Source organism: Capra hircus, chromosome 1, assembly GCF_001704415.2.
Source record: "Capra hircus breed San Clemente chromosome 1, ASM170441v1, whole genome shotgun sequence".
Classification (NCBI taxonomy): domain Eukaryota; kingdom Metazoa; phylum Chordata; class Mammalia; order Artiodactyla; family Bovidae; genus Capra; species Capra hircus.
In genome coordinates this window covers 103,895,182-103,918,895 of record NC_030808.1, presented here as the reverse complement: position 1 = coordinate 103,918,895, position 23,714 = coordinate 103,895,182, and the positions used below count along the sequence as shown (strand labels likewise).

The 23,714-nt window shown below is 37.7% G+C and overlaps 1 pseudogene; it reads right to left on the bottom strand.

Moving 5' to 3' along the window:
- LOC102169998 lies at positions 22,581 to 23,508 on the bottom strand (annotated as a pseudogene).

The window sequence follows — 23,714 nt, the reverse complement described above, 5'->3', positions numbered from 1 at the left end:
GAGGTGGCAAGAGTACACAGAAGAACTGTACAAAAAGGTTTTAATGACTTGGAGAATCATGATGGTGTTTTCACTCACCTAGAGCCAGACATCCTGGAGTGCGAAGGCAAGAGGGCCTTAGGAGGCATTACTAAAACAAATCTAATGGAGATGACAGAATTCCAGCTGAACTATTTCAAATTCTTAAAGACGATTATGTTAAAGTGCTAGCTGCACTCAATAGGCTAACAAATTTAGAAAACTCAGCAGTGGCCACAGGACTGGAAAAGGTCAGTTTTCATTCCAATCACAAAGAAGGGCAATGCCAAAGATTGTTCAAACTTCCTACTATACAACTGCAGTCATTTTACATTAGTAAAGTAATGCTCGAAATCCTTCAAGCTAGGCCTCAGCAATATGTGAACCAAGAATTTTCAGATGTACAAGTTGACTTTAGAAAATGCAAGGAACCAGAGATCAAATTGCCAACACTCATTAGGTCATGGAGAGAGCAAGGGAGTTCCAGAAAAATGACTACTTCTGCTTCACTGCCTACACTAAAGCCTTTGAATGTGTGGTTCACAACAAACTGTGAACACTCTTAAAGAGATGGGAGTACCAGACCACCTAACATGTCTCCTGAGAAATCTGTATACAGGTCAAGAAGCAACAATTAGAACCAGACATGAAACAACTGACTGGTTCAGAATTGGGCAATGAATACATTAAGGCTGTATATTGTCACCCTGCTTACTTAATTTATGTGCAGAGGACATCAAATGAAATGCTAGGCTGGATGAATCACAAGCTGGAATCAAGATTGCCAGTAGAAATATCAACAATCTCAGATATGCAGATGACACCACTCTGTGGCACAAAGTGAAGAAGAGCTAAAGAGCCCTAAAATATAGGTGAAAGAAGAGGGCAAAAAAGCTGGCTTAAAATTCAACATTTAAATACTAAGATCATAGCAGCCAGTCCCATCACTTCATAGCAAATAAGTGGGAAAAAAGTGGAAGCAGTGACAGACTTTATTTGATTGGGCTCCAAAATCACTGCTGATGGCTACTGCTGCCAAGAAATTAAAAGACACTTGCTCCTTGGACAGAAAGCCATGACAAATCTAGACAGTGTATAAAAAAGCAGACATCACTTTGCCAGCAAAGTTCATATAGTTAAGGCCATGATGCATCCAGTAGTTTTAGATGAATGTGAGAGCTGGACCATAAAGAAGGCTGAGCGCTGAAGAATTGATGTTTTTGAACTGTGGGGCTGGAGAGGACTCTTGAGAGTCCCCTGGAGCACAAAGAGATCAAACCAGTCAATGCTAAATGAAATCAACCCTGAATATTCACTGGAAGGACTGATGTGTTGAAGCTCTAGTACTTTGGCCACCTGATTCAAAGAGTCAGCACACTGGAAAAGATCCTGATGCTGGGAAAAACTGAAGGCAAAAGAAGAAGATAGCTGCAGAGGAGGAACTGGTTAGACAGCATCACCGATTCAATGCACGTGGATCTGAGCAAATTCCAGGCGACTGTGGACAACAGAGGAGTCTGTTGTACTGTGGTCCTTGGGGTCACAAAGAGTTAGACACAACTTAGTGACTGAACAACAGTAACAACCTATAGTAGGGTAGCTTTACAGCATTACTATGATGTGAAACAAAGCCTATAGTAATCCTAGATATGCATGTAGGCAGGAGATAAGCCATTTTTACTATACCTACTGAGATTAAGGGAATGGGCTTTTGTTACTGCACCATCACTTAACCTATAAAACATGCCTGCTCCTCAGAAGGAAAGCTATGATGAACCTAGACAGCATATTAAAAAGCAGAGACATTACTTTGCCAACAAATGTCAATCTAGTCAAAGCTATGATTTTTCCAGTAGTCATGTACAGATGTGAGAGTTGGACTATAAAGAAAGCTGAGGGCCAAAGAATTGATGCTTTTGAACCGTGGCGTTGGAGAAGACTCTTGAGAGTCCCGTGCACTGCAAGGAGATCCAACCAGTCCATCCTAAAGGAAATCAGTCCTGAATATTCATTGGAAGGGCTGATGATGAAGCTGAAACTGAAATTCCAATGCCACCTGATGCGAACTCACTCACCAGGAAAGACCCTGACACTGGGAAAGACTGAAGGCAGGAGGAGGCCGACAGAGAATGAGGAGGTTGGATGGCATCACTGACTCGATGGACAGAGTTTGAGTAAGCTCTGGGAGCTGGTAATGGGCGGGAAGCCTGGCTTGCTGCAGTACATAGGGTAGCAAAGAGTTGGACAGGACTGAGTGATTGAACTGAACTGATATACCATGAAAAGTAACTGTCATTTCTCTGCATTCTTGCTCCATTTACTTTACCTTCTAATACATATTGTTATTTTAATTAAAAGACAAAAAATAATAATATTTGCCAGTCTTCAAATTATTTGGTAGCTCTATGCATTCTTTTCCTTTGCTCAGTCTTTATCATACCTATACATATCTCCAAAAGATAAATCCTGCTCATCATTCAAGACAAAGATTGTGTCACCTTTTAAACAAAGTCTTCTCTAATTACTCTGAAGCAAAATTAGAATTTTCAAGCACATTTCTGTTTGATAATTATGTGTTGTATTTGTTTTCAAATTCTCCTTTATTTCATCAGTGCAGTTCAGTCGCTCAGTCGTGTCTGACTCTTTGAGACCCCATGAATCACAGCACGCCAGGCCTCCCTGTCCATCACCAACTCCCAGAGTTCACTCAGACTCACGTCCATCGAGTCAGTGATGCCATCCAGCCATCTCATCCTCGGTCGTCCCCTTCTTCTCCTGCCCCCAATCCCTCCCAGGATCAAAGTCTTTCCCAATGAGTCAACTCTTCACATGGGGTCACCAAAGTACTGGAGGTTCAGCTTTAGCATCATTCCTTCCAAAGAAATCCCAGGGTTGATCTCCTTCAGAATGGACTGGTTGGATCTCCTTGCAATCCAAGGGACTCTCAAGAGTCTTCTCCAACACCACAGTTCAAAAGCACCAATTCTTTGGCGCTCAGCCTTCTTCACAGTCCAACTCTCACATCCATACATGACCACAGGAAAACCCATAGCCTTGACTAGACAGACCTTTGTTGGCAAAGTAATGTCTCTGCTTTTGAATATGCTATCTAGGTTGGTCATAACTTTTCTTCCAAGGAGTAAGCGTCCTTTAATTTCATGGCTGCAATCATCATCTGCAGTGATTTTGGAGCCCCCCAAAATAAAGTCTGACACTGTTTCCACTGTTTCTCCATCTATTTCCCATGAAGTGATGGGACCGGATGCCATGATCTTCGTTTTCTGAATGTTGAGCTTTAAGCCAGATTTTTCACTCTCCTCTTCTACTTTCATCAAGAGACTTTTTAGTTCATCTTCACTTTCTGCCATAAGGGTGGTGTCATCTGCATATCTGAGGTTATTGATATTTTTCTCGGCAATCTTGATTCCAGTTTGTGTTTCTTCCAGTCCAGTGTGTCTCATAATGTACTCTGCATATAAGTTAAATAAGCATGGTGACAATATACAGCCTTGACGTACTCCTTTTCCTATTTGGAACCAGTCTGTTGTTCCATGTCCAGTTCTAACTGTTGCTTCCTGGCCTGCATACAGATTTCTCAAGAGGCAGGTCAGGTGGTCTGGTATTCCCATCTCTTTCAGAATTTTTCACAGTTTGTTGTGATCCGCACCGTCAAAGGCTTTGGCATAGTCCATAAAGCAGAAATAGATGTGTTGTTTTTTTTTTTTTTTTTTCTGGAACTCTCTTACTTTTTCCATGATCCAGCGGATGTTGGCAATTTGATCTCTCATTCCTCTGCCTTTTTTATTTTTATTTTTTTATTATGTTTTATTTTTTTCTTACTTTATTTTTCTTTACAATACTGTATTGGTTTTGCCATACATTGACATGAATCCATCACGGGTGTACATGCGTTCCCAAACATGAACCCCCCCTCCCACCTTCCTCCCCATAACATCTCTCTGGGTCATCACCGTGCACCAGCCCCAAGCATGCTGTATCCTGCTTTGGACATATACTGGTGATTCGATTCTTACATGATAGTATACATGTTACAATGCCATTCTCCCAAATCACCCCACCCTCTCCCTCTCCCTCTGAGTCCAAAAGTCCATTATACACATCTGTGTCTATTTTGCTGTCTCGCATACAGGGTCGTCATTGCCATCTTTCTAAATTCCATATATATGTGTTAGTGTACTGTATTGGTGTTTTTCTTTCTGGCTTACTTTGCTCTGTATAATCGGCTCCAGTTTCATCCATCTCATCAGAACTGATTCAAATGTATTCTTTTTAACAGCTGAGTAATACTCCATTGTGTATATGTACCACAGCTTTCTTATCCATTCATCTGCTGATGGACATCTAGGTTGTTTCCATGTCCTGGCTATTATAAACAGTGCTGCGATGAACATTGGGGTACATGTGTCTTTTTTAAAACAAGCTTGAACATCAGGAAGTTCACAGTTCACGTATTGCTGAAGCCTGGCTTAGAGAATTTGGAGCATTACTTTACTAGTGTGTGGTATGTATGGTGAAGTCGCTCAGTCGTGTCCAACTCTTGCAACCCAGTGGACTGTAACCTACTAGGCTTCTCCATCCATGGGATTCTCCAGGCAAGAATACTGGAGTGGATTGCCATTTCCTTCTCCAGGGGATCTTCCCGACCGAGGGGTCGAACCAGGTCTCCCGCATTGGAGGCAGACGCTTTAACCTCTGAACCACCAGGGAAGATGAGTGCAATTGTGTGGTATTTTGAGCATTATTTGGCATTGCCTTTCTTTGAGATTAGATTGAAAACTGACCTTTTCCAGTCCTGTGGCCACTGCTAGGTTTTCCAAATTTGCTGGCATATTGAGTGAAGCACTTTCACAGCATCATCTTTCAGGATTTGAAATAACTCTACTGGAATTCCATCACCTCCACTAGCTTTGTTTGTAGTCTTTTATATATACCTGTCATATAAGGAATAGGAGTAGGTTGCTAGAGGTCTGGGGCTTATATCAAAGGTTCCAGCCTTGCATAAATGGGACTAATAAATATTTAATGAGTTGCATGGTTTTCAGTTTAAGATATTTATAAACATCTAAGAGATATGCCAAAGCATTTTTTATGAGTTAATACAATTGTTTTATAGAAAGTGTCTGGGAATGTTAAACATTCACCGTATCAAAATTTTAGCAATGCAAATTGCAGCAAGGTTGTATCTATTTCTATCATGAACCCAAATTTATTTATGTGTCTGCATGTATACAAAATAATCAAACTCAAATGCCTCAGCAGGCTAAGCATGTATGTGGTTAGAGAGGCTTGTGACACTAAGGGAAACTGGAGAGCATTGCTTCCTATAAAAGAGGCAGCCATTAGAGTCCTAACAATTACACAATGAAGAAATGTAGGTCCAGTAACAGGAGATATTTCAAATTATGAATCAATACTGAACATAAAAAATTCATGCAAAGAATACTTATTTTAGAAAGTCAATACAAAAAATTAACATTTCCCAGCTTTAAGGGCAAGTAACTAGATTTCCAGTTACATATGTTTCAAAATATCATCTAACATCTATTCCATTAAAATTAGTTAGCATAGCCATAAATTATCAAAAAAAAACACCCACAATTCATTGATTTTACAGTTAGAATTACCACTATGAAATTCATCTTTTGAAAGTTATGTTGTTCTGATGCCTTTGTCTTTAATCATTCAAAATAACATAGAAACATTTTGTGTTTAAATTATGTTTTTCAATAATAGATGGGAAGATACTATCACTTTTACCATATTATATAATTGCTTTTGTTTTATTCTCTGAAAACTCTAGTTGCTTTAAAGATTATATATTTCCTGTTTAAAATTCCCAACAATTGTATTCTATTTGCATTTTTCTCTCTCAAGAATTGTGCAAAGAGAAATATTGTTTCAAAGAGAAATACTCTAGTTTAACCTATCCCATCCAGTTTTTATTTCTTAAAAGTAAAGGATAGTTTCAATTCCTTGGTCTTTTTTCCCAAGTATTAATTTGTTCTAAATTGAAAAAGATTGATGGATAGCTATCTTTTGAGGAACATGATGTTGGTTGGTTCCCAACAAGAAAATGAAATACTGTGAATTTAATGTTAATACAGAAAGAATTCCTCTCTCTTCTGAGACATATGTATGATAGGCAGAAAGACAATGGAGGCCTGGGTCCTACAAATGCAAACAGCTTAATTACCCAAAAAACCCATATGCTTAAAAGAGGACCTTAAGTTACAGAGAGGAAAAAAGGCTAACACCTGATTTATGCTTTGTAAAACCCCAGTGATAAAACCCTGCACAGCCATGTTCAGACTTTGACAGAAGAGAGAGGAATTCTTTCTGGCAGAAGAGAGAGGAATTCTTTCTGTATTTTTCTTTAAAATTAATTTTCTGAACTCAGTCTCAATTCATATATTAAGGTTTTTAAGAAGAATCACATTTAAGCTCAATATACCAGCCTACCATTAACAAATTGTCATTTTTCTCCAGATTTTGTTTGCAATACAAATTGTACACTCAGGAAAATATTTTTAAGTTGTCCTAATGATGACACCAAAGTTTAAAATACACAGAAAATTTGACCCAATAATCCCATTACTCTTCAGCTGAAACTTGTATTTCAATAAGCTTTGCACTGTTCCTCTAAAGGTATATCTGCATAGTATCCACAATGCACACTGGTCAATGGCCTTTTGTTTTAGAACAGGAAACATTTTTTGGAATTTCTTTCCCCTATAGGTTCAATATTGTCACAGAAAGGGTGTTTTTGTTCAATTAGTACATTTCTTTGAGTACATTTATTGAGTTTTAAGATATCAAAACCAAGATAATCTAATCCTAACCAGTAAAGTTCAATGTCAAAATCAAGCTAAAACTCTTCACACAGGTTTTCTGATACTGACATGGTATGTTTGTTCTCTTAAAATTTTATGTATGTCGTTAATGCAAAGCAATTGATCTAATTGCAATTAAGTACAGAATAACAACTAGGATCACAGGATCTACAGTGAAATAACTTGTCTTCTGATCCTTATTACTCATGCACAGATTTAATTAAATGAGATTATGCACAAAAGTATTTCTCCCAGTGCTTAACACTTGAGAAGCTTATGTTTAAGTCAAAATCACTTAACATATGAGAAGCTTATGTTTAATCCAAAATCACTGCAGATGTTGATTGCAGCCATTAAATTAAAAGAGGCTTACTCTTTGGAAGGAAAGTTATGACCAACCTAGACAGCATATTCAAAAGCAGAGACATTACTTTGCCAACAAAGGTCTGTCTAGTCAAGGCTGTGGTTTTTCCAGTGGTCATGTATGGATGTGAGAGTTGGACTATAAAGAAAGCTGAGCGGCAAAGAATTGATGCTTTTGAACTGTGGTGTTGGAGAAGACTGTTGAGAGTCCCTTGGACTGCAAGGACATCCAACCAGTCCATCCTAAAGGAGATCAGACCAGGGTGTTCATTGGCAGGACTGGTGCTGAAGCTGAAACTCCAATACTTTGTCCACTTGATGAGAAGAGTTGACTTATTTGAGAAGACCCTGATGCTGGGAAAGATTGATGGCAGGAGGAGAAGGGGATGACAGAGGATGAGATGGTTGGATGGCATCATCGACTCAATGCACATGGGTTTGAGTGGACTCCGGGAGTTGGTGATGGACAGGGAGGCCTGGCATTCTACGGTTCATGGGGTCGCAAAGAGTTGTACATGACTGAGTGACTGAACTGAACTGATTGTTGCATTTCATGTGTATGAACCCCCTCCAACACTCAAGAAGGGACCCTAGAAACATCCTCACATTTTCTTACATGTTTTATAATTTTTACAAAGTAAACATAGTTTAACTGTAATGATTCTTTTCACTTTCACTTAGTATTTCCTCTTCATCATTTTTTTGTGTGTATCGGTCAAGTACAATGCCATGGACATTTTCACAATCAGGCTAAGGGGAAGTTGACTTGCAAATACATTTAGTTTTGAGTTAGGGGATTTATGTATAGGTTCTGTATAATTTCTGTGTATTATTACAGTATTAATTTTCTCCACTATATAAAAACTAACTGTAGATTAGTGGCTAAAATCAGCATTGATATTTTATCTAAAATTCATGAAAGTCAAAGTCTGAACATGGCTGTGCAGGGTTTTATCACTGGGGTTTTACAAAGCATAAATCAGGTGTTAGCCTTTTTTCCTCTCTGTAACTTAGGGTTCTCTTTTAAGCATATGAGTTTTTTGGGTAATTAATCTGTTTGCATTTGTAGGACCCAGGCCTCCATTGTCTTTCTGCCTATCATACATATGTCTCCCTCCATAGGCCTTCTTAGATTGCCATGCTCTGAATCCCTTACTTAAGGAAGAGCCCAGCCCCTTAAATAGGGCTTACTTAACTAGGTCAGACCCATCCAAGATGATCACCTTTTTGATCAACTTAGAGTCAACTGATTTAGAAACTTACTTATCTTTATAGAATCCTTTCAGTTTTTTCATATAACTCAGGGGTCCCCAACAACTGGATCTAATGCCTAATGACCTGAGGAGGAGATGATATAATAATAACAGAAATATAGTGCACAATAATTGTAATGCACTTGAATCATCCCCAAACCATCCCTCCCTCTCTACCCCCAGTGCATGGAAAAACTGTCTCCCATAAAACCAGTTCCACTTGCCAAAAAGTTTAGGGACAGCTGATATAACTAAACCTAATTAGGAGAGTGCTAGACATTATATTCACAGTTCTGCCCAACTCAAGCAGAAAGGATTACACAGGGTATGTATACCACAAGACTAAACTCTCAGAAGTCATCTTGGAATTCTACCTACCATAATGAAATACTGCTAGCCATATCAGAGTAGAGATGGCTTTCAGGATATGCTTAACAAGTTCTCTGATGACTCACTAGGCAATGAAACACTAAACAGCAGAGTCAGGTATCACATAATGACATGAATGGGTCTTCAGTGCAGAGTGGTAAAAATATGAGGGTATATAAATTTAAGACAACTTGAAATTTCCTGAAGTCTGACAGCCCACATAAAAATTAGAATTTTCAACTTTGACAGTAATCAAAAAACTTTACATTATACTAATAACATATGCTTTTGCTTTGGCTCCATCTCTTCATTCTTTCTGGAGTTATTTATGGAAAAGTTCAGTTTTCATTCCAATCCCAAAGAAAGACAATGCCAAAGAGTGCTCAAACTACCAGGCAATTACACTCATCTCACACGCTAGCAAAGTAATGCTCAAAATTCTCCAAGCCAGGCTTCAGCAATACATGAACTGTGAACTTCCAGAGATCAAATTGCCAACATCCACTGGATCCTGGAAAAATGAAGAAAGTTCCATAAAAACATCTATATCTGCTTTATTGACTTTGCCAAAGCCTTTGACTGTGTGGATCACAATACACTGTGGAAAATTCTGAAAGAGATGGGAATACCAGACCACCTGACCTGCCTCTTGAGAAACCTATGTGCAGGTCAGGAAGCAACAGCTGGAACTGGACATGGAACAACAGACTGGTTGCAAATAGGAAAAGGAGTACGTCAAGGCTGTATATTGTCACCATGCTTATTTAACTTATATGCAGAGTACATCATGAGAAACTCTGGGCTGGATGAAGCACAAGCTGGAATCAACTTTGCCAGGAGAAATATCAATAACCTCAGATATGCAGATGACACCACCCTTATGGCAGAAAGTGAAGAGGAACTAAAAAGTCTCTTGATGAAAGTGAAAGTGGAGAGTGAAAAAGTTGGCCTAAAGCTCAACATTCAGAAAAATAAGATCATGGCATCTGGTCCCATCACTTCATGGGAAATAGATGGGGAAACAGGGGAAACAGTGTCAGACTTAATTTTGGGGGGGCTCCAAAATCAATGCAGATGGTGATTGCAGCCATGAAATTAAAAGATACTTACTCCTTGGAAGGAAAGTTGTGACCAACTTAGACAGCATATTCAAAAGCAGAAACATTATTTTGCCAACAAAGGTCCGTCTAGTCAAGGCGATGGTTTTTCCAGTGGTCATGTATGGATGTCAAAGTTGGACTGTAAAGAACGCTGAGTGCTGAAGAATTGATGCTTTTGAACTGTGATGTTGGAGAAGATTCTTGAGAGTCCCTTGGACTGCAAGGAGATCCAACCAGTCCATCCTAAAGGAGATCAGTCCTGGGTGTTCTTTAGAAGGACTGATGCTAAAGGTGAAACTCCAATACTTTGGCCACCTCATGAGAAGAGTTGACTCATTTGAAAAGACCCTGATCCTGGGAGGGATTGGGGGCAGGAGGAGAAGGGGACGACAGAGGATGACATCATCAATGGATGGCATCACTGATTCGACGGACATGAGTTTGGGTGAACTCCGGGAGTTGGTGATGGACAGGGAGGCCTGGCGTGCTGCGATTCATGGGGTCGCAAAGAGTCAGACACGACTGAGCTACTGAACTTAACTGAATAACGTATGGGGCTAAAGAAAACTATTCAAAACATAAAATTATAAAAATCAGATTCCAGTCAACCATGCCAGAGGAAAGCCTAAACTATATTTCTCTTTGAAAAAATCTTATTTAAAGGACAAAAACTGTAGAATATATAAGAATATATTATAGAAATGCTGTTGCAGTTACCATTTTTGCTTTTTAAGTTGTGAACATACATGTGACATTTGACAGTTTTTAAAATTATGTGATACTAGAGGTATAGGCAATTGGATGAAGGTCATCAAAAAATACAAACTTGTAGTTATAAAAAAAACTAAGTATTAATAGTCAAGACATAATGTACAGTAGAATAAATATTAATATAACTAACACAGTTCTATGCTATATATGAATGTTGAGAGTAAATCCTAAGATTTCCCATTGCAAGAAAAATTTTTTTCTACCCTTTTAATTTTGTATTTATATGAGATAACAGATGTTCAATAAATTTACTGGGACAGTCATTTCATGATGTAAGTTACCATGCTGTATACCTTTAAATTTATACACAGTTGTATGCCAATTATATTTCAATAAAACAGGGGGAAATTGTTTAATTTGTGATGTGTTTTAATTACTTTATTCATTCTATAAATATTTAATTTTGAATCATTCTTTTCCTTGAAAAGGCTCTGTAGTTTACAAAATTCAGTTTCTACAAAACTTTTTATCGGTTAATATTATAATGGTTATTGTTAAGGTTTAAATATATAAAGTTTGGGGTCACATATCCCCAGTTGTCTGTATTGAGGGGAAACTGACTCATGGTCATTAATATTAAAAACAGAATATATAAATAAAGATGAACACTGCTAATGTTTCATGGTAGAATCAAGCTGCCATCCTCTAAATAATCTGGATGTGCATTTTATTGGCTGTCTTTCTTCTGAGTATAGATCCACTGGTTGGATGTTTCTTGTAGGTTTTCTTTTAATAATCCTATCCATAATGCATCATATAATCATTCATGTTCTGTTTTCTTAAAAAGAGAGTAAGAACTTAAAATCAATTGCAAAGCAATCTGAGGGCTGACTTCTAGGTTTCATACTATTTTTCCCTAAGAAAAAAAAATTTTTTTTTATACAACCCAATTTGTTAAATACTCTAAAATATTAACTTATGTATCACAATGTCAATGGAGACAATAATCAGTCTGTAGGAATAGAAGAGTTTTATCTGAGCAAAAATGAGCACTAAAGCCCAGTAGAAACAGGTTCAAGAAGCACTAAAACAGTGATCCATCAGACTACAAAATGGGAGAGGCTTATATACACAAACACTGAAGAATTACATAAGTTGCAAACTATTACAACTGGAGCTGGCAAGAAGCAAAGATGCTGGTTAAAGGAGGATTTGCTGGGGTGTGAAATGGCTGCATAGTTACAAGGGAAGAACTTGAGACTACAAATCTGCACATTGTAGCTGCTAGCAGACATTGTTTTGAGAGAACTGGTGGTGTCCTTGAGTCTAATACAGTTCAGAAAATTCAAGTTCTCAGCGATACAGAAACATGTCTGAAAGTACATCCACAATGGCCACCCAGCTCCATTTTGGATTCCTGAACCAGTTATTCCAATCTGATTTTTAAATGCATTATTTTCTTTAATGCTTAAGGCAGATGTACAACACATGTTTAATAGGTCATGAAATTTTCAAATGAAGCAACTAACAAGGAAGGCTGAGTGCCAAATAATTGGTGCTTTCAAACTGTCAGACTAAAGAAGAGAGAGTGCCTTGGATGGCAAGGAGATCAAACCAGAAGAAAGAGGGAGATCCTTCTTTCTCCAAACGAATTACACAGCCTGTTGTGCTCCATGCTAAAATTGGTAACATAGAACTAAGTAGTTCTTAGATTCATCCACTGTACTACCCCACTGGGATATAAGCTGCCAACATGTTTGGGTAACAACAGTTCTCAGTTTCTGGCATCCAAAAGATTTTAATTCCAGAAAATCTCTTCTTCAAAGACAATGTATTTGCAAAAACCTGCCTACTAGTTTTGTCTTTTTTAAATTAATTAATTTAATTGAAGGCTAATTACTTTACAATTTTGTGGTGATTTTTGTCATACATTGACATGAGTCAGCCATGGGTGTACATGTGTCCCTCCCATCCTGAAACCACCCCCACTTCTCTCCCCACCCCATCTCTCTGGGTTATCCCAGAGCACAAGCTTTGAGTGCCCTGTTTCATTCATCGAACTTGCACTGGTCATCTATTTTACACAGTTTGGTCTTTACATTAGTATTAACATCTTATGTATGTTATATTACTTGTACTGGGCTTTTGACAGAAAGTTTTTCTTTGAATCAAAAGTTTATATTTGATTTATAGATGAAAAAGTCTAATAAGCCTAACCCTGGCTCCTTATGTAAAAATCTCCACATACTTTCCTCAATATTATGAATTGCTAATGCTGCTGCTAAGTCGCTTCAGTCGTGTCCGACCCTGTGCGACCCCATAGACGGCAGCCCACCAGGCTCCCCCATCCCTGGGATTCTCCAGGCAAGAACACTGGAGTGGGTTGCCATTTCCTTCTCCAATGCATGAAAGGGAAAAGTGAAAGTGAAGTCCCTCAGTCATGTCCGACTTTTAGCGACCCCATGGACTGCAGCCTACCAGGCTCCTCCATCCATGGGATTTTCCAGGCGAGAGTACTGGAGTGGGGTGCCATTACCTTCTCCTGAATTGCTAATAAATACCTTTTATTTAAAAAGCATTAAAGTTTCACCTCATCAGATAAATATTGACCTCAATTATAAGATTAACCTTCAATATAGTTTATGCTTATAGGATTTATAAAAAAATATTTTCTAATATATGCTTCTATTTTCAACAATGATTTAATGCTAGGCTATTTCATATAAAAAGCATCAACTGCTATTTTAATTTTCCTTCAAGTGTTATGATTATGGAAATAAGATATTTATGTCACACTGAATTTCATTTGCCTTGATTTCAATTTTTTTAATGTGAAATATTTTTGTTTGCTTTTAGTATCTGTACTTGTCAGATATCTTATTTTTTAAATGTCTATGTTACACTTAGGTATATCTCTTCTGAATATACTCTACTTTATACAACATGTATACTCAATAGAGTATACAATATGTATCCTCTACTTTATACAATACATAATATCTCTACTTTATACAATATGAGGCTGTTGACTTTGAAAAGGATTGTATTTATTTTCAGAGTGAATTTATTAGATATAAAGAGTTTTTTGTTTTACATATTTACAAAGCAAGTTTTCTAACTCTTTTTTAAAGGCTGCAACAGATGTAGTTATCTGGCACAAGCATGTTTTACTTCCCCTAATTTTATTGAGATATAATTTACACTTAGCTGTATATAAGTTTAAGTTACACAGCATAATGACTTGACAACATATATTGTGACTTACACATATCCTTTATTTTTAATTTGGCAGTTTAGCATTGCTCTTTTTATCCCTTTCTGCTATTTGATAGTATAAAAAACTATTGGCAGTACTTAGGAAAGAATTATTTCATTTATTTTATTACTTATTATTCAAAAGTATCTTTATCTGATAAGAATGCAAAGTATTCAGTATTCAATTCTATGTCAGTTCTATGTTCAAACAGTTCAATTCAATGCTTTTAATATATTACAAATACCTTCCTGTATTTTAATCTGCGTATTCACTGCTTTAGCCAAGTTTATCATCACTAAGAGAATACAATAACCTTTAACATGGTCCCTCCCTTGCTTTTCCTCTTGGATAGACCATCTACAATGGGGAAAAAAATGTAGTTTGTGTTAACACTAACATGAAGACTTTTAAAGTGCTGCACTCAATATGTCAGCAAATACGGTCAGTTTTCATTCCAATCCCAGAGAAAGGCAGTGTCAAAGAATATTCAAACTATCAGATAATTGTACACATTTCACATGCTGGTAATGTTATGCTCAAAATCCTTCAAGCTAGGCTTCAGCAGTACTTTAATTGAGAACTTCCAGATGTACAAGCCGGATTTAGAAAAGGTTGTGAAACCAGGTCTCAAATTGCCAACATCCATTGGATCATAGAAAAAACAAGGAAATTCCCCAAAACATCTACTTCTGCTTCACTGACTAGGCTAAATCCTTTAACTGTGTGGAACACAACAAACTGGAAAACTCTTAAAGAGATGTGAGTACCAGACCACCTTACCCACCTCCTGAGAAACCTGTATGAGGGTCAAGAAGCAAGAGTCAGAACCCTATGTGAAACAGCTGACTGGTTCAAAATTGAGAAAGGAGTACAACGAGGCTATATATTGTTAGCCTGTTTGTTCAACTTATATGCAGAGTACATCATGAGAAATGCTGGGCTGGATTAGTTACAAAGTGGAATCAAGATTGCCTGGAGAATATCAAGAGCCTCAGACATGCTGATGACATTAATGGCAGAAACCGAAGAGGAACTAAAGAGCTTCTAGATGAAGGTGAAAGAGAGTGAAAAAGCTGGCTTAAAACTCAACATTCAAAAAAATAAGATCATGGCATCTGGTCCCATTATTTCATGGCAAATAGAAGGGGAAAAGTAGAAGTAGTAAAATATTATATTTTCTTGGGCTCCAAAATTACAACAAATGGTGACTGCAGCCATGATATTAAAAGATGTCTGATCTTTGGACAGAAAGCTATGACAAAACTAGACAGTGTATTAAAAAGCCAAGATCGTTTTACCAACAAAGTGCCATATGTTCAAAGCTACGGTCTTTCCAGTAGTTGGGTACAGATGTGAGAGTTTGATCATAAAGAATGCTGAAGAACTGATGTGTTTGAATTGTGATACTAGGGGAGACTTGAGAATTTCTTGGACTGCAAGATCAAACCAGTCAATCCTAAAGGAAATCAGTCCTGAATATTCGTTGGAAGGCCTGATGCTGAAGCTGAAGCTCCAATATTTTGGCCTGATGTGAACAGACAACTCATTGGAAAAGACTCTGATACTGAGAAAAATTGAAGGCAAAAGGAAAAGAGGGAGTCAGAGGAGGAGATGGCTGGATAGCATCCTGACTCACTGGACATGAATTCGGGTAAACTCTAGGGGATACACGACTGAGCGACTTCCCTTTCACTTTTCACTTTCATGCATTGGAGAAGGAAATGGCAACCCACTCCAGTGTTCTTGCCTGGAGAGTCCCAGGGACGGGGGAGCCTAGTGGGGTGCTGTCTCCGGGGTCACAGAGTCGGACACGACTGAAGTGACTTAGCAGCAGCAGCAGCAGCTAGGGGATAGAGAGGGACAAGGAGGCCTGGTATGCTGCAGTCCAGGTTGTCGAAGTCACCTGAACAACAAGAACAAAATGAACACTTCAATCTCTTCTCCTCAGTCTAAAATAGAATTTGGTAAGAAACAATGAAATGTCATTATATTTTAAAAAATTTAACACTCTGAACATACAATAGTTTTTTAAAATCTATTTCATAACAGATAACTTGCTTATTTACAATTTCAGGAAACTGAGCCTTTTAAAAGATCCAGTGACCTAAATATTTTATTGTTTTTCTGTGATAAATTTGCAAAGACAGAAGGCACTCAAAGTTAACATGCTAAAGTTAAAATCCACATTGTCTTCTTGTTTACTTAATTTGTCATCAAGTATGGATAAACTTAAGTTAAATGTAGTTGCAATCATATTTTGCATTTAATTTCAGTGGCATATTGGAATACTTTTCTGATATATGTAAGTATTAAAATGCTGCAAGGGCACAAATACCATCAAATAACTATTCTCCAGAAAATAACAGGACACAAAATGTACTCAAATTCCAGATGGCTTTAACAAATAATGGAACACTAAGAACATTTTATTGTCTTTTTTTTTTAAGTCTATCTTCAACTTCTAAGACTGTATAATAATAAATGTTCTAAAATAAAATTATCACCCCTCTTGGATGTTTAAAACCTTTGCTGTCTCTTGAGTCTTATAATTCCATAGTTGTATTTCTCCAATAGCAATAATAACTATATTCAGAGCCCAGGTTACAGTGTATATTAATCTCTGGGCATCTGAATCATATCAATAAAAAGAAAAATAAAACCTTAAAGAATATTTAAAAATGAAACAGCTAGCTACCTTAACTTTGCCCAAATAAAACACATTCTCAGTTTGTAATTTATTAATAATTTACTTCCTTGGTGGCTCAGATGGTAAAGCGTCTGCCTACAGTGCAGGAGACCCGGGTTCAATCCCTGGGTAGGGAAGATCTCCTGGGGAAGGCAATGGCAACCCACTCCAGTACTCTTGCCTGGAAAATCCCATGGATGGAGGACCCTGGTAGGCTACAGTCCATGGGGTCGCCAAGAGTCAGACACGACTGAGCAACTTCACTCTTCAAAAAAATAAAAAGAACTAAAATTCAAAGTAACAATTGGAAGTATAATTCATTCCTATGATCAATTAACTTGATTAACTTGTATAATAAGTGATCACTACCTTTTGTGACTGAAGGAAGCGTCTTTATAGAACACATTTACTGAAGAAATTTATCTTATTAGAGCAATTCAAAGTGACTGCTGAATTTTCAGAGGTAAATAGATGAGAAAAGAATTTAGTACAGCATGTATTATAATTCTAGAAGCTTCCTTAACCTAATAATCTAAATAGGATATTGAATTCAATGTTCTAATGCAATGAAGAGGGGAAAAATCATTAAAAGAACAACTTTTGGAAACCAATTATCTAATCTTCTCTGTACTTTTTTAGAGTGATGGTGATGACATGAACACTTAAATTAGATGACAGGTTACCATTGGAAACACTGAACAATAATTCATACTTTACAATTCTAAAATTTTATATCACTATGAACCAGCAAGATTTTGCATATAAGACAAGAAAATACATCCAATCACTGGGAGGATGAACTGAGACCAATCAGGAGAGTGAGAACATTTTTCCCCAAAATCAAGACGGATATGCTTATAGAAAACCTTGGCTGTAAGTATAAACCCTGAAAACTGTATACTTGGAAGGCAGAGGCAGATATCTTCTATAAGAAAAATCAAGGAAGAGACGTTGGAGAAATTTTCAAAAGATAAAGACATTTCACTTTTTCCTCATCAGCATGTGTCTAGAAGGTTCTTATTGGGACAAGCATTTTATGACCAGGTATTCATAATTTGGAGCTAGTTAATTTGTATCCTGACAACTAATATTCTTTAGAACAGAATATGCATTTCCAAAGCTCAGAGAAAATTCCAGAGACCTCTTTAAGTTCCTTAATGGGGGATTTGCAGATTTTCAAGCCAGAGTGTTTGTTGGTATTTCATTTATCTGTTCTTCCATAACAAATGGCCCAATTTTAGTGGTTTATAGCAAAGTATCTCTGTGGCACAGTGATTTGACTACACTTAAGTGAGTGATTCTTACTTGAAATCCCCTATTTAGGCCCACTCAGGGGAGGTGACCCATTAACTTGGGTGGCAGAATTGTCTGGTTGTTGTCTAGGAACTCATCTGGGGTTGTAGCACAGAATTCCTGTATATGAACTTGCCACATGGGCTTGGGTTCCTCTTCTCACAGCATGGTAGTTCATTCCTGACTGAGAGGATCTCAAGAGTGAGTGTCCCATAAGATAAGAAGTGGCAAATGTTTACTACCAGACCAGCAACATTCCTGATATATTCTAATTGTAGAACATTCATCCTACACTTGCCTTGAGAAAAAGAAATAGAAAGAGAAACATACTCCAGTTTTTGATGGAGAAATGACAAGGTCACATTGCAGAAAGAGTATATGGAATAGGAGCTAATTTGTTAAATTTTCTTAGAAAATACACTCTGTTATATTTGTCATGCTTGTCAGTCAGGCTCACTCAGTCGTGTTCGACTCTTTGTGACCCCATGGACTGCAGTCCACCAGGCTCCTCCGTCCATGGGATTTTCCAGGCAATAGTCCTGGAGTGGATTGCCATTTCCTTCTCCAGGGGATCTTCCCAACCCAGGGATCGAACCCAGGTCTCCTGCATTGTAGACAGATGCTTTACCGTCTGAGCCACCAGGGAAGTCATATTTGTCATAGGAATAGTAAATTGGCGGGGTGTTCTAAATGTCCTATTAAATGTTGAGCCATATAAACTTTTGCCAATTACTCTTAACATTATGCCAAATATATAGACCTGTGCAATTCTTCATGTAGCTAGTATGATATAAAACCTGTAAAATTTCATGTAGATGGTATGATGGAATACTACTTTAATCAGGCTTGGATCAGCAGCTTGGTTACAAGGTAGGAGTGTTTCCATTACCATGAAACTACACCCTTATCAGTGTACTCCAAGACACAAGATGGATTCAGACTTTAGGGTGAAAAAGGTAGAGTATATACATTTCCATTAAGAAAAGACTGATAAACTTGGATTTATCTCCATTGTTTTGGCCATAATTAGGTCACTGATTTTTCCTTCTCCATAATATAGGCAGCCTCCTGAAGTTGGTATAATGTAGTAATATTAAATTCAGACAGCAACATCTACTAATGAGCAATGTCAGAAATTACCTTATTTCCTTATTTCTTCAACATCAAATTGTAATATTTTTAAATTGAGCTATTTTAATTTCTCTATTCCTTCTTTTCTTTTTGTTCTTTCTTATGATATTATTTTGATCTAATCTCTATGTTTCCCCATACAAAACTGGGAAATGAGTACATCAAGGCTGTATACTATCACCATGTTTAACTCATATGCAGAGAACATCATGTGAAATGCTGGGCTGAATGAATCACAAGTTGGAATCAAGGCTGCCAGGAGAAATAGCAACACCACAGATATGCAGATGATGCCACTCTAATGGTAGAAAGCAAAGAGGAACTAAAGAGCCTCTTGATGAAGGTGAAAGAAGAAAGTGAAAAAACGGACTTAAAACTCAATACTCAAAACACTAAGATCTTAGCATCCGGTCCAATCATTTCATGACAAATAGATGGGGAAAAAATGGAAACAGAGAAAGATTTTATTTTCTTGGGCTCCAAAACTACTGCTGTTGATGACTGTAACCACGAAATTAAAAGACATTTGCTCCTTGGAAGGAAAGCTATGCCAAACCTAGATAGCACATTAAAAAGCAAATATATCACTTGGCTGACAAACGTCTGTATAGTCTAAGCTATGCTTTCTTTCCAGTAGTCATGTACAGAGGGCTATATAAAAGCTGATCACTGAAGAATTGATGCATTTGAATCATGCTGCAAAAGATTCTTGAGGGTCCCTTGGGACAGCATGGAGATCAAACCAATCAATCCTAAAGGAAATCAACCCTGAATTTTCCTTGGAAGGACTGATGCTGAAACTGAAGCTCCGCTACTTTGCTACCTGGGAAGAGCCAATCCATTGGAAAAGACCCTGATGCTGGGTAAGACTGAGGATAGGAGGAGAAGGGGGAGACAGAGCATGAGATGGTCGAATGGCATTACCAAATCAATGGACATGAGTTTGAGCCAACTCTGGGAGACAGTGAAGCACATGGAGGCCTGGACTGTTGCAGTCCATGGGGTCGCACAGTTGGACACAACTTAGTGTTTGAACAACAACTACAAGGTACAAAAGAAATAATTAATGCAGAATAGTGAATGTAGGTGCATATGAGTATATACATATGTTCATATGAGTCTGTACGTGTGAGGTACAGTATTGGATAAGTAGAATAACATGAAACTACTTTACCGTGTACCTAAGCTACATGAAGTAAAACACATTAATAAGACATCTAATGTTTTCTCTTTACGGACATTTTAAAAATTTCCAATATTTCCTATTATTGTTTTAAAAATCCATGTACTCAATAAATGATTGATGGATAAGAGAAAAGAAAATATGTGACTATTTCAGTCAACTTAGTATATATCTGGGGTTCTTTCAGCATATTTACAAGCATATTTACCACCAAAGGGAGTTGCATTTTTTTCCTCAATATATGTTAGTGAACCTGTGACAAATCTTTTGACATGGCTGAACTCACTTTGTAGGTTATCTCCGAGATATCTCATAAATCTGTTTGATTCGATTCAGTTCAGTTCAGTCGCTCAGTCATGTCCGATTCTTTGCAGCTCCATGGATTACAGCACCTCAGGCCTCCCTGTTTGATTAAGTATCAAGAATTCAGTTCATTTTAATAAAAACTGCCTTCATATTTTCATGTGCTTAGTCACTCAGTCATGTACGACTCTTTGTGACCCCATAGACTGTAGCCCACTCAACACCTCTGTCCTTGGGGCTTCTCCAGGCAAGAACACTGGAGCGGATTGCCATGCCCTCCTCAAAGGGATTTTCCCAACCCAGGGATCAGACCCAGCTCTCTCACATTGCAGCCATCAGTGGAAGGCCTTTATATTCTCATGGGAGGTATTAATTTCTATCTACTTCAAGTGATTATTATAAAGTTAGGTAAGTAAATGTATATGAAATAATTAGCCTTCAAATTTCAGGTGACTGTATTCCCTTGTGGCTCAGCTGGTAAAGAATCTACCTGCAATGTGGGAGACCTGGTTCAATCCCTGGGTTGAGAAGATCCTCTGGAGAAGGGAAAGGCTACCCACTCCAGTTTTCTGGCCTGGAGAATGTATGGACTATATTATAGTCCATGGGGTCACAAAGAGTCCAGTATTCTGGCCTGGAGAAATCCATGGACTGTCTAGTCCATGGGGTCCCAAAGAGTCAGACACGACTGAGCAACTTTCTCTTTTACTTTCATAAAAAGAATCCTGGAGTGGGTTGCCATTCCCTTCTCTAGGGGATTTTCCCAACCCAGGGATCAAACCCAGGTCTCCCACATTGTGGGGAGATACTTTATTAGCTGAGCCACCAGGGAGGAACTGGAAAGATATAAATGAGTACTAATACCAAAAATAACTTACATTTTAGTCACCTAAATATCGAAAATTATGCAATATACATTTACTTAACTAAATTATTTTCAGTATTAACACTCATTAGTATAGGAACACGTAAAACAGATCACTATAATTTTGAAATCAACATGTTTCCTGTTCTTTTATCTTTTTAGTGTTCGAGTTTCTTGTCAGTTTAGCATTCCCTCAAATATTTAAAATAATTCTGATGATGATGTTTTTTTCCTTTAAAGCCTTTCAATACATCTTTAGATTTTAATTTTTTGACAAGCATGGCCAAAAGGACCTGGAGGATCTTGTTCAATCTGCATCTCTCTTCAATAAGAACTTGAGTTCTCTGACCACCTTCCTTCCACTATATACACTGCAGCCTCACTGCCAGTCTTTTTAGCTCAAAAAAAAAAAAAAAAAAAGAATCAATGTCATACCACTTGGATGATTAGAAGTCTATTCTTGCCAGATATTGCCCTTGTACCTCTTGGTCTTAATTACCTTTGAATCAACCTTTGGACCCTTGAAATTATAAACTGGTCTTTGTTATGTAGCTCAACATTTTTCTTTTTTTAGACATTTAAAGAAAAATTTACTGCCGATCTGTAAATTTCTAAAACACTAGCTTTTCCAGAAAACTGTAGCTATAGTGCAATGTATTTATCATGTTAAAACATAATAAAATGCAAAAGCTATGAAACAAGTGACCATCCTTCAACAATCTGACCAAAGACAAAATGCCTAAAGAAACAACAAGGATGACTTGTAAAGGATGGGCTTTTGAAGTAAGAACGATTAAAAAAGTGGGGGGGGGGGGCGAGGACAGAAAATAGATATGTGTGTTCAGCTGAATTGAACCTTTGGCACTAAGAATCAGAGCACTTTGTCATACAGCATTAACACATGTTATAAAAGTGTGTGGTATCAAAGGACTTGAACCCCAAGCATTCAAAAGCAGCTTTGTCAATTAAGCAATGAAACAGTCTACAGTATGTCTCTCTATTGGCTATCATTGAATTCCCTGATAGTAACTTTGAAATTAAAAAAAGAAAAAAAGTTGCTGTAACTCCTTTTATTTTATCTCTTTGAAATCAAACAGATATCCAACAATCCTGTTATACACATATCATTCATACAAGAGAAAGACTAAAAAACAAAAACGAGTTTACAGACATCCAAACATAAGTGAGTATAAGTGCCTCACACAGCTTTCTGATGGTACTCTGGAGAAGACACTTCATAAGTGCTGGCACTAAACAAAGTTGTAACATTCTTGCCAGATATTTTAGGAAATCATGAAGATAATTTAGTAATAAAGCAAGACTTTTCTCATCCAGAGGCATATAGGCCAACATTGCTCCAATTCATGCAAATGGTCTCAACAAATGTGGCACTCTATAGACCTGGGACATGGGTGCAACAGAGAGGTCTGTGAGGATTTCAGAGTACTGTGGTCTTTCAAATGTGTAGAGAGGCCAAGTGCCCAGCTTTACAGTGAAGTATTCCTTTTTCCCTTCCAGGACTCCATTAAACAGCACACCCCTTACTATTTGTGCTCACACGGTAAAGCGTCTGTCTACAATGTGGGAGACCCGGGTTTGATCCCTGGGTCAGGAAGATCCACTGGAGAAGGAAATGGCAATCCAGTCCAGTACTATTGCCTGGAAAATCCTATGGACAGAGGAGCCTGGTAGGCTACAGTCCATGGGGTTGCAAAGAGTCGGACACAACTGAGTGATGTTCCTGTTCCTAAGATTCCTATAGTTTCATAATCCTCTAGAATAGAATCCACATTCTTGTTGGCAGGAAGATAAATGAGCTGTTTTTGGCAGGTAATTAAGTCCCAGTCATCAAAAAGCCACCGTTTTAGTTCTTCAGGAATCTTTAACTTCAACTCTGTTTGTGAATGTTTCCTCATTTTCAGCAGTAGGATCTACTTGGGCCCTTTTCTCCTGAAGAGACTGAGGTGTCTCATTGCTACCCTCTCTATCTCCAGGTGTTTTCTCTTTTTTCTCTTTTGTTTTCACTTCAACATTTTTCTGTTGCAGACCAGAGGTCTTCTTTCCAGGGGCAGCCCCTCTTGGTCTTCTCCTCTGCATACTGCTCCTGATTGGCTTTTTGAAGTTCTCATTGTTTATGCAGATTGGTGCCTACGGTATTTGAGTACCCGCTTTGGAACCCATTCATCCCAATTTTTATTCCAACCATGGTAATGTATTTCATTTGTTTATCCTTTATGGCCACCTTCACACAATTTGATTCATAAAGAAAAGCCCCCTACCCTCCTCCAAAAAATAGAATAAAACAAAGAAGAGGCCCAAGAAAGCACAACAC